The sequence below is a fragment of the Tamandua tetradactyla genome, chromosome 21 (assembly GCF_023851605.1).
Source record: "Tamandua tetradactyla isolate mTamTet1 chromosome 21, mTamTet1.pri, whole genome shotgun sequence".
NCBI classification, from domain to species: domain Eukaryota; kingdom Metazoa; phylum Chordata; class Mammalia; order Pilosa; family Myrmecophagidae; genus Tamandua; species Tamandua tetradactyla.
This window is the reverse complement of record NC_135347.1, coordinates 12649153-12661385: the sequence shown is the minus strand read 5'-3', so window position 1 is coordinate 12661385 and position 12233 is coordinate 12649153. Positions and strand designations below refer to the sequence as shown.

General features: G+C 39.3%; 1 long non-coding RNA gene across 1 annotated transcript in view; it reads left to right on the top strand.

The window, feature by feature from the left end:
* The window catches only part of LOC143665462 (uncharacterized), a 31706-nt gene extending 20312 nt beyond the window's left edge, over positions 1-11394 (top strand). Inside the window, exon 3 of the long non-coding RNA XR_013166979.1 lies at positions 10927-11394. This is a non-coding gene — a long non-coding RNA (uncharacterized LOC143665462). The remainder of the gene's footprint in view (positions 1-10926) is intronic.
* Positions 11395-12233: the final 839 nt, after the last annotated feature.

Genomic DNA, 12233 nt, shown 5'->3' with positions numbered 1-12233 from the left:
GCAAGCTTTAGGGAGGAATTGTGGAGAGAGTTTGAAAGAGAAATTCAAAGGAGGGAGGATATGTGAGAGAAGTAGAAGAGAGGGAGTGGGATTTTAAGAATTGTTGCTGGGGGCTGTGTATTGCCTTTGGGGTATTTCAGAAAATGCCAAAGAAAGAAGAAAGGAGGGAAAGAAAGAAGAAAGGAAGGGAGAGAGAGAGGAAGAAATTAGTGTTATCTTAGAAATTCTATTTCACTTGCTAAACTGAAGTCCTGCGATCATTCCACTTCTCTTAGATGATCCATGTGAATCACCTGCAATAGTGTAAAAGATGTGAAAGCTCACACACCCTAAGTAGAAGATTGTAGAAGATAGCATCAGTCAGAAGGAGAGACACCTAAAGAGCTGTCAGCCCACTCCAGTACAGGGGCAAAAGCAAGACACGGGCCCTGATGGAAAGGCATTTCACTCACCTAGAGAAGAGACAGAACAAGGTCAGATGTAGTTGTGGTTGGTTCTCCATAGCCAGCGGGTCTCAACCCGTGGCTGAAGCAGGGAGGGTTCCACATACAGCAGCCCTCTGCTATGTTTGTGCGCCACTGCGGTGGTGGAGCCCCACTCCCTCTCCACCGAGGACAGAATTGGAGTTGGATAGTGTAAAGTTATGCCCTCCAGGTCAGACTGTCTCCAGTGGATGTTTATATGCTCAGGACAATAGGGGAAGGAAGGTAGCTGCAGTCCCCTCATCTACTGCGGGTTTATGTTTTAACCCACTGGGCTGGTACAGCTGGTTCTGAGCACAAGATGCATCTGCGGGTCCCAGGGAAAAGAGGCAGACCATGCTAGGACTCCCCGATACCACAGACAGGTTTGGAAGAAAACTGCAGCGATGCTGCCAATCAAGGAATTTCTTTATGAGAAGACTCATTCACTAGAAAGGAGAGAAATGAGCAGATTCTGGAGCATAAAGAGAGGAAAGAACAGCAACTCTGAAATTAGTATCTTAGTGACTCAGGTGACAACCAGAAAACATGGTTTAGGAGAGACACTGAATGTTTCTGAATCCTGAAACTGCTTTATGTTCTGAAACAAGACATAACCAAAAAGCTGAACTCAGACAAACAGATGAAGAGAAACTGATGAAGAGAAAAAAGAAAGAGTCAAAGCCAAAGCTGAACAGAAGAAATGCAACAAATGGAAATTCAGATAGCTCATTAGACAGTAACAGTTCAATAAACACAGTTTGAAATGAAGCACAAATAATATGAGATATCATTTTCTCAGAGCATCAGAGAATAAAAATTTTGACAAAACTTAGTGCTAAAAAGGGTGTTAATGGATGGGCATTTTTATAAATCAGTGGAAAGTCTGTGAATTGGTAAACCTTTCTAGATTGCAGTTTGAAATTTGTATCAGAATTTAAAATTTTAAATGTACATCTTGTCTTGGCAATTGTCTTTGTAGGAATTTTCTCTAGGACATCAATAAACAAGGGCACAACTATGTATGGCAAGGGATTTTTTTTAAAGTTATTTTCATGTAATAGCCAAGAAAAAAAACAACACTGTGAATAATTTAATTCAGCAGGAGATGTGGTTTAATCAATTAAGTACATCCATAAAATAGAACATTATGTATTGTGTAGTTCTTATAAGCGCAGGATTTGGAGTCACTCTGTCTGGGTTTAAATCTGACCAAACCACTTACTACTTGTGTGATTTTGATCACATTACTTAATGTCTCTTTGCCTACATTTTCTAATCTATAAAATGTTATACAATCTATAAAATCTATAAAGTAACTTCACAATCTATAAAATGTATTTCTGAAAGTTGTTGCAATGATTAAAGGAGTTGATACATTGAAAGTCCAAGCACATAGGAAGCACTCAATAATTGTTATATTTATTATTATATAAACATTATAAATTATGATGTCTGTCTATATTATTAGCATGAAAGTGCTCACATTGAACAAAAGTTACATAATAGCTAGTAATAAAGATTTTCACTTATGTAGAATAATTTATGTGTGAATGCATACATAGAAAGAGTGCTGAAAAGACGTTTACTATTATTTTAATATTGAATATCTCTAATGATGGTATTTCAGACAATTTTAAATTTCTTGTTATAATTTTATGATGGTTTGATATTTTCTATTAACATATAGTATAATAACTCCTTAAATGGCAACCTAGGAAACTTAGGCCAAATTTTATGGCAGAGGAAATACTTTTTCTGGATAAAATATAAAAGTTTTTTTGCTGGGTGAGATATAAAAATCACAATCATAAAATACCAAGGAGTGCTTTAAGCATTAGATAAGGAGGGATTGCCAGGCCAAAATCTAGGAATAGATAAATTCTTCACTCAAAGCCACCTTTACCCTGAGGACATGTGATGATAAGAAACAACTGTAAAACTGAGCTTTAGTTTTGGTGCAGTTTATGAGGGAGAGGGCGAAGAAATCAAACCCCAGGGTTTTGCAGCTCACAGTGAGAGTCTGATATTCATTCTCCATATAATTTCATATATATATTAAACTGATATTCTGAATAGCTTCATCATCAGGGTAAAGGTGAACTGAAAGCAAATCAGTCTTTGCTCAGTTGTTTTAAAATTATGATTTTTTTCTCAGACTTACCACCCAGGTTAATATCACCTGGGTTATCCAGTGAACTTCAAGTCCTGAAGCTGAATTAAGGTAGTCCAAGACTAGTGATGAGTCTAGGTTCCCAGCAAGAGCAAACAAAAAAAATCCTCTCTGGAGGAAGGCAACTTCACCTGGGCTACATGTTATTGCTAAAAACATTTTATTTTCAAAGACAAGCATGCATTCTAAGATAATCAGACATAAAAGAAAATAAGACATGTTGAACAAGAACCATTTCACAGACATTATAACATAAGAGATTTAAAAGATTGGAATTATTAAGTACAGGCTATATAAACTGCTAAGCTTGGTATAAAGGTCAGGCTAAACTTCAGAAAATGGGAAACTATAAAAAGTTATATAATAGTAATTTAAAAGAACCAAACAGAACTTCTAAAACTAACAATGGTATAAGTTAAATTAAGAATTTAGTAACCATTAATTTAGCAATTCAACCCAGCTGAAGAGAGAATTTGTAAATTGAAAAATAGTTCAAAGAAATTATCTAAAACACAGCACAGAAAAATTCCGCCAACAAAAGAAGAAGAAAAATACAAAGAAAGGGTGAGGAAAATGAATGATAGAGTAAGAAGACCTAAAATAACCTTTATATGAGTCTTAAAAGAGGAGGTAGAGAATGGAGCACAGGCACATTTGAAGAGATTAGTTGAGAATTTTCCAGAGACAATCTTAAAAGCAGGAAAAGAAAAAAGATTGCCATCAAAGGAGCAGAAATTAGACTGACAGCTGACACTTCAGCAGCCACAGTGGAAGCTACTGAGCAGTAGAATGATATGGCCAATGCGTTATAAGGAAAAAATCTACCAAAACAAGATATTTATACTTGTCAAGGTAAGGTATTTGTCAAGAATAAAGAATAAATAAGAAAAAACATAAAATCCAGAGCCAAAACAAAAAATGCACAGATTTTACCACCATTAGACTCATTCCAAAGAAAATGTTAAAGAATGCATGTTAGGCAGAAAGATAGCCCCAGATGAAAGGCAAGAGATATAAAAAGGAATTAAGAGCAACTAAAGTAGGAAATATGTATGTAGCTCTAAATGAACTATATTTTAATAAATAATAATAATATCTTGTGGGGTTTTTATAGCACAGTATTAAAATACAATTGTGTGTGTGTGTGCACATTGTCAGGGGAAAGACACCTGCCACCACCCCCACAGGAGGAATCCTACTACATGAAGGATAGCAAAAAGTTGTCAACCCATTCCAATACAGGTATGGGATCGCTAAGAAAGACACAAGCACTGGATGGAACAACATTTACTCACATAGAGAAGAGACAAAGCGGGGTCAGCTTCATAGTGGGCATCAGTCCCCCATGGCTAGCAGGTCTTGATCTTTGGCTGACACAAGAAGATGGTCAGCAGCAGGCAAAGGACCTTGCTCCCTCCCTACCAGGACAGATATAGTAGCAGGATCTGGGGGAGACAAGTCCCATAAAACACGCATATCTAACAAAGCAGTCTCCAGCGAATGGTTAGGAATGCTTGGGCAAAGGGGGGAGGAAGATGCCAGCAGACCACTTCCTGTCAGTGGATGAGTTTTATCTCCAGGCATTCCCAAGAAAGAAATCAGTTCACGTTTAGTATCTTCTCCTAGGACCCCAGACAACACATTTAGTACTGAGGACAGGGTTTATTTGTGGTTCCCAGGGAAAGGCAGCAGACCACACTTGGACTGTCTCCTAACACACACACACACATATAATGAAGTAGAGACTTAATAAAGTCCTTCTCTAGAGCCTGGGACAATACAGTGAGAATGCCACCTAGCAGAGTAGGAAGAATGGAAAGCAATCTGAAGCAGCATATCTAGAGTTACCAGAATGAGGTCAAGGAAGGTATAGCAATGTATTTTTTTTTTGTCCATAATCATCCTTATTTTCATTTTGGAATATCTCCCTTCTTCTTGAGGGAACTTATACCCCACTCTTCTATATGCTTTTGTTGCAGCTGTCAATCATAATGTCCAGCAATGATGGAGATGAGCATGTGAGCAAAGTCAGGCCAATCAGCATCCTTCCCTAGGGTTTTTTGAACTGCTGGTATAAAAGATCAATCCCTCTTTGGTTAAAGGATGTGAGTTATGGAGTGGCTAACAGTCAATTTCCAACAATGTGAAGGAAGAAGGGAGCAGAGAAGGAAATGGAGAAACGTTTGGTGGCATTTAAGTCCTTTGTTCCATTAGCCCCGAGGACCTGCCCTGTTCCTTCCCTTCCAAAACTTTTACCTTTTTACCTAAGCCATGTCATTTTTGTTTTTCCAAATATATTATGGAGGCAGTGGGGCAAGGCAGTGCTGAGGATTCTGTTTAAGTTAGAATCAGAGCCAGGAGAATGGAGGCAGCTGAGGCTCGCTTGATCAGGATGGGTCAAAGCATTCGAACAATGTATTAGAGTTGATCAGAGGTCCAGTTCTGTTTATTTTTTGTTTTGTGTTTTTGCTACCTGTATTTCATGAGGGCAAAAGAGGCAGGCTAAAGGAAACTTTGTGTGTTGCACACAACTTTTGATACTGAAGCCACAATTTATTTGTAAATAGCTATTATGAAATAAGAGGCCTGGATTTAAAAATATAAGATTTTCTGAGATGTTGCATTAAAAACCATAAAGAGATTAAGCAAAATGGCTTAAGTTAGTCAGAAAGCATTTATTTGTACTTATGAATTGTTAGTTCTTTGAATATTACTGGACATTCATGTTCACTCACTGCTTAGAAACTAAAACCAGCCCTGATCTATATCATAGTTGTTAGAAAGTTAGTCACATTTAGAAAATGCAGCGTGGAAGTAAGTGTGACATAAATCAGGTTTCAATCCTCCTGGTAGCAGCTACTCACTCTGCATTACTTGCTCATTTGGACATTCGACAGGGACTTTTCTTGTAGAGCTTATTGCTGAGACATGATATCCACATCTTAGCTTTGTGGCCTAGGTGTTTTATCCTCATCACTGCCCTTTGCCTTCTCCTGCCAAATTGGAGTGGTAATTACTCAGTAGCTTTTAAGAACAAAGACCAGATACAGATGCTTGGTGAACAGAAGTGACAGAGCCGACAGAGCCAACATGAGACCCAGATGTTTGGAAATGCAGAACCCAGCAGATGTCTCCATGGGCCTTTCCATGAGATGCTAAGCAAGCCAGAACCTGGAGAGAGCCAGAGAAAGCCAGGAGATGAAACCCCAGCCCTGAGAAGCCAAGTGAGGAACCCCCAGAGGAACAGAGGCTGAAAGTGATGGAGCCCAGGGGTAGGAGACCAGCAAATGCCAGCCATGTGCCTTCCCAGTTGACAGAGGTGTTTCAGACAGCATCAGCCTTTCTTGAGTGAAGTTTCCAAAGTTTACTGTTAATTTTGCTACCATCATGAAAAAGATTTCCCCTGAGCATCTCCTGGCATTCAAAGAAAGCTCTGACATACTACTAACTGGATGCAAGCCTAAGGAACAGGCACCTAAGAGTCTACATTCCAGTGATAACACATTAATATATGAAAATATTCAGGTTTCAAAAAATTGTTACAGAACATACAAAGACATAGGAAACAATGGGCCAGGCAAAAAAAAGAAGACTAAAACATTAGAACCCATCAGTGAGGACAACCAGGCCATGGGTATAGCAGAAAAAGACTTTTAAAAAGTGGTCCTAAATATATTCAAAAGGCTAAAGGAACACATGGAAAAACGCCTAAATGAAATCAGGAAAACAATAGAACACAAAGAAAAATACCAATATAATGAGGAAATTATGAAAAGGAACCAAACAGAGATGAAGAGCACAATAACAGAAATTAAAAATTCCCTACAGAAGGCCAATAGCAGATTGGCGCTGACAGAAGAAAGTATCAGTGAACTTAAAGATAAGAAAATTGAAATTATCCAGTCTAAGAAGCAGTAAAAAGAAAGATGGACAAAAAGTGGGCAGAGCCTGAAGAACCTATGGGACACTGTCAATCATATCAATATATGATTGTGGGTCTCCCAAAAGGAGGAGAAAGAGAGAAAAGGGCAAAGAGAATATTCAAAGAAATAATGTCTGAAAGCCTCTCAAATTTAATGAAAGATAGATACACACACCCAAGATTCTTAATGAGCTCCAAATAGGATAAACCCAAATAGACCCAAACTGTGGCATATCATAATCAAATTGTCAAATGCCATAGAGGAAGAGAAAATTCTGAAAGCCACGAGGAGCACTGTGTCATGTTCAGGGGCATCTCAGTAAGGTTAAATGGTAATTTCTCATCTGAAACCATGGCGGCAAGAAGGAAGTGGGATGAGATAATCAAAGGGCTGACAGAAAAAAATTCCAACCAAGAATTCTATATCCAGTAAAAACGTCTTTCAAAAGTGAAGGAGAGGAATAAACAATTTGAAAACTTAAAAAAAAAAAAAAAAAAGCTAACCATCATCTGAGCCTTCAAGAAGTCACAATCTTTTGGCTGGTGGATGGTCTTGCCTCAATGTTGATGGCTACTTGCACATCGGGGTGGTGACTGCTGAAGGTTGGTGTGGCTGTGTAATTTCTTAAAATAACACAACAATGAAGCTGGCTGCATCAATCAAATCTTCCTTTCACGAAATATTTCTCTACACCAGAGAAAATCCATTGTTGTTTTCATGTGGCTTTTAACATTATAGTATCAATATCCTTTTTTTAATTAAAATTTTAAACATTATTTTTAAAAAAAAAAAGTGAAGGAGAGGGCAGGCCATGGTGGCTCAGCAGGCAGAGTTCTCACCTGCCATGCAGGAAACCCAGGTTTGATTCCCAGTGCCTACCTATGGGAAAAAAAAAAAAAAAAAAAAGAGGGAGAGATTAAGACATAACCATAAAAAAAAAAAACACAAAAACCCTGAGGGAGTCCATCACCAGTAGACAGACACTTAAGAGATGCTATGGAGAGTTCTACAGGTTGAAATAAAAGAACAAAAGACAACAGACTGAAGCCACATGAAGAAATCAAGATCTCCAGTGAGGATAATGGCATGTGTAAACATATATACCAGCACTACAGTATTTTTTTTGGTTTGTAGCTTCACCATATATTCCTTACAGAATATAAAATGCAAATGCATGAAATATAATGATAAATCAATGGTTTTAGACTGAAAAAAAAAGAAAGAACAAAGGTATTCCACCTTACAGTTTCTAGTTAGAGAGAATCATCTTGTAACACATTCTGCTATTTGTTGTCAAACTCATGTCCTAATGCCAGTTATTCTAAGGATGAAGGAGGAACCCAAGCTGATTTCTGTTCATCAGAGAATTAGAGCCCAAATCAGAAACTGAAGTGGAGGGCCAGTTGGGAAGCTTTGCTATATATCCAGCAGGGTAGGGTTGGCTGCCACATTATGTATCAGGGTGCTGCTTTCTCTCAGGACCCAGGAGATGGCGTGTTGGGCAGTATTGAAGTGGCCAGCAGCTGTTCTTTGTTGTGAGCAGCTAGATTGGAAGGGCCAGGATAGGCTGGATTGATAGGCTGGATTAATAAGTAATTCTACTGGAAATTCTCAAAGTCAGTGTTCCTTCTTCCCCCTTTTGAAAGTCAACTGCGTGAAAAGAATTCACAACCCACTGTCTGAAGCATGACTATTTCTTTTTGTTTTTTAAGTCCCCATATAGGGCTTTCAAGCATTTCTCCTTATCTAAATAAATGAATACTCTAGTAGCTCGGTTCTCTTCTCCATTCCTTGTTCTTTAGCAATCCTTTATATCTGCTTACTTTCCTGTACACAGCTCTGTCATCCTGGGGTTCGAATCCCCATGGAACAGAGCTAAAAATCTCTACCTGTGATGTCTCTTTTCTTGGAACTGTTAGACTCACATCAGATCCACTAGCCAGAGGAGTCTGGATCAATTTCATAAACACTTACTGAGCACCTACTAGGTGCCAGGCATTGGGGCAGAAAGAGGAGATCAGATCCTAGACAAGACACAATTGCTCACTGCTGTCATGGGGCTTGTTTGCATCAGCCATGGCACTGAAACAGTGGCAGCCTTCACAGGAAGTTTGGTAAAACTCTTCTGTGAGCATGAGAGTAAGTTAAGGATATGGATAGATGTTCTAGCCGAAACCACAAATGGGAGTGTGCTCTGTCCAGTCAATTTAATGCAAGTAACACATGGTAGAGCCTGAGGGTGATTTAGGACCATATTTTGCCCAATGCAGAAATCTTTTCTACAGGTTAGTATGTGTCTTCCCCCTTGGCCCCTGGGAGTGGACATGCAAAAACAGAAAACAAGTGCGCCAGAGCCACAGGATTTTTTGCTCATCAGAAAAGCCATCTTGCATTTCTTTGCAGATTTATCCTTTCAGCTTTCTTTCCTATTGAATCTGAGTCATTGCCTGGCAGATCTGAAGTCCATATTGGGTCTCCGAGTGGTTTGATGTTTGAGACTTCCTGAAAAGCAGCATGTTACTCTTTTTCTCTCGTGTCCATCTTGTAGAAAAAGATTATTGCTCTGACATTTTTGCTGCTGCCCGGGAGATATTCTCTTCCTAATTCCTAGTTAGCTGCTGCTGGGTCACACGGGATGGGATGAAGAGGGGAAAAGCTATCAGGGCTATCCACTGGAGCTCAGTTCGGTGGCATCATTGCTGCGGAACACAGGTGTGCTGGTTTAAAAGGATGCATGTACCCTAGAAAAGCCATGTTTTAATCCTAGTCCCATTTTGTAAAGGCAGCCATTTCTTCTCATCTCCATTCTGTACCACATGTTGGAAGCTTTAATTGGGTTATCTCCATGGAGACGTGACTCAATCAAGTGTGGGTATTAAACTTGATTAGGCAGAGACTTGTCTCCACCCATTCCAGGTGGATCTTGATTAGTTTACAGGAAATATTTTTGAGAAAGCTGGAGATTTTTTTAAAAGTGATTATTTAAAATCAAATTTATTACAAAATTGTATTTTCAATATATGTAAATTGCTTGAAGATTCTGATTCCATCAATTCCATATTTGCATTTCTATAATCCAGGCATTGCTTAGGTAAGGCCTAAATGATACCTATATATTCACATGTACTTTTTTTTTTCCTATTTTTTTCTACACCCCTTACCACTCCCTTTCATTGTTCACTAGTATTTCAATCTACTCAATTCATTTTCACATTTGTTCCCCTTATTATTTATTTTATTTTTAATCTGTATTTTTTACTCATCTGTCAACACAGTAGATAAAAGGAACATCAGACACAAGGTTTGCAATCACACAGTCACATTGCAAAAGCTATATCATTATACATTCATATTTAAGAAACGTGGCTCCGATTGCATATGTAGAATGGAATGCTTTCTAAATGCTGTGTTAATTTCTTTTTTTCTTTAATTAATAAAAAAAAAATAAGCAAAAAAAAAAAAAAAAGAAACGTGGCTCCTGGAACCCAGCTCTACAGTTTCAGGCACTTCCTTCTAGCCTCTCTAATGCACCTTAAACTAAAAAGGGGTTATCTATAAAATGTGTAAGAATAACCTCCAGGATAACTTCTCAACTCTGTTTGAAATCTCTCAGCCACTGACACTTTATGTTGTCTCACTTCTCTCTTCCCCTTTTTGGCTGAGAAGGTTTTCTCACTCCCTTGATGCTGAGTCCCAGTTCATGGGAGTCATGTCCCACGTAGAGAGGGGGAGGGCATAAGTTTGCTTGTCATGTTGGCTGAGAGAGAGGCCACAACTGAGCAACAAAAGAGGTTCTCTGGGGGGTGACTCTTAGGCCTAATTTTAAGTAGGCTTAGTCTATCCTTTGCAGGGTTAAGTTTCAGATGAACAAACCTCAAGATTGAGGGCTCAGTCTATTGATTTGGTTGTCCCCACTGCTTGTGAGAATATCAGGAATTCTCCAAATGGGAAAGCTGAATTTTCTTTGCAAACACTTTTTTATTCACTGTTAAAGTGCAAACACTTTTATTCACTGTTAAATCACTCTGGGATTTATCGGGGCATCACTCTGAACAAACCTACAAAATCTCAGTACTACTCAAGGTTCCATGTACTTATGGTGTTCAATTAAACTGTTCATACAAGTTAATTAGGAAATACACTAGTCAAAATATAAATTTTATACCAAATAAACATTTTTTTCTTTAGTCTCACACATAAATTAAAGTTTTAAAATATGAATTACCATCTATTTTCAACACCCTGCAATATTTTTCTCACATAAAAACATTTTTTAATTTGTACATTTAGTCACTATCATTGTACACTGTAAGCATTCCTACATTATACTGTCTCAGTCTTTATCATCTCTCTTTCCTTCTGGTTTCAGATGTGCTCCCAGGCCTCCTTCCTCTATCATTCTCACAGTCAAATGCTGGAGGTTTTGAGAAAGCAGAGAACACCACAGAACCATGAAGCAGAGAATCCACCAGCCAGTGACCTTTTGAGAACAAGGAGAGAGCCGCAGAACCACCACAGACGGACAAGGGAACCACCACCAGCCAGCAACTTTTAGAGATGAAGAAGGAAAATGCCTCCCAGGGAGCTTCATGAAACAAGAATTCTGGAGAGAAAGCTAGTAGATGCCGCCTTGTTCTCCATGTGACCTTCCAGCTGAGAGAGAAACGCTGCACTTCATCAGCTTCTTGAACCAAGGTGTCTTTCCTTGGATGCCTTAGGTTGGACGTTTCTATAGGCTTGTTTTCATTTAGGACAATTTCACAGCCTTAGAACTGTAAACTAGCAACTTAGTAAATTCCCCTTTTAAAAAGCCATTCGTTTCTGGAGTATTACATTCTGGCAGCTAGCAAACTAGAACAGCAGGGGAACCACAGAGAGGCATTTGTGGGCAGAGGCAGGGGCTGAGTGTGTGCTTGTGTTGGTGGGGTGGGCCAGGGACTGCGTCTAAGGGGCCTTGAGGAATGAAGAGGCAGCACAAGTATGGCTAGACCCTGCAAGCTTGGACTTCGGACCCAAACCAAAGGGCAAGAGAACTCATCCTTCTTGAGGCAGACTCTACTCAGCTCTGCATACTTTATGCCACCTAAACCTCACAGGAAACCTCTGGGTTAGCAGTATGGGGAGAAAGCCAAAGAAATTGTGCTCCTTTCCTGAAGTCACACAGCCACTAGATGCTAGCCCCAAATTCAAACTCAGGCCTGCTAACTCCAAAACGAGGGCTCTTTTGGTAGGAAGAGGCCATTGTTTTTTGTCCAGCACTCAGCCACACCAGTGATGCTGTCCTTGGATACAAAGGACACAGACTGGACTCCCTGCTGCCCTTCTGTCACTCAGGGGTTGGTCCTTTGCTTCCAGTTGATATTTAACTCATCTCCTTGTATCCTCCACGCGACTCACTTGATCTCCCCATTCCCTTGCCCTGTGACTACCACATGGGATCATTTAAGTGCACAGCAGATTGGTGAAAAGTTTAAGCAAGTTTCCTGAAGGCATGGAACTATAAATTTGAAGACTTGTTGATGAGCAGGAGAGAGATTGCAAGAGAAAAAAAGAGAGGACAAAAAGGAGGAAAAGATAAAGACCCAGACAGAGAAAGAGAGCAACAGAGGGAGAGAGAATTTTGTTCCTAATATCAATCTCAGGCATACGTCCCCAGGGACAGGTCAAAGAGGAGGA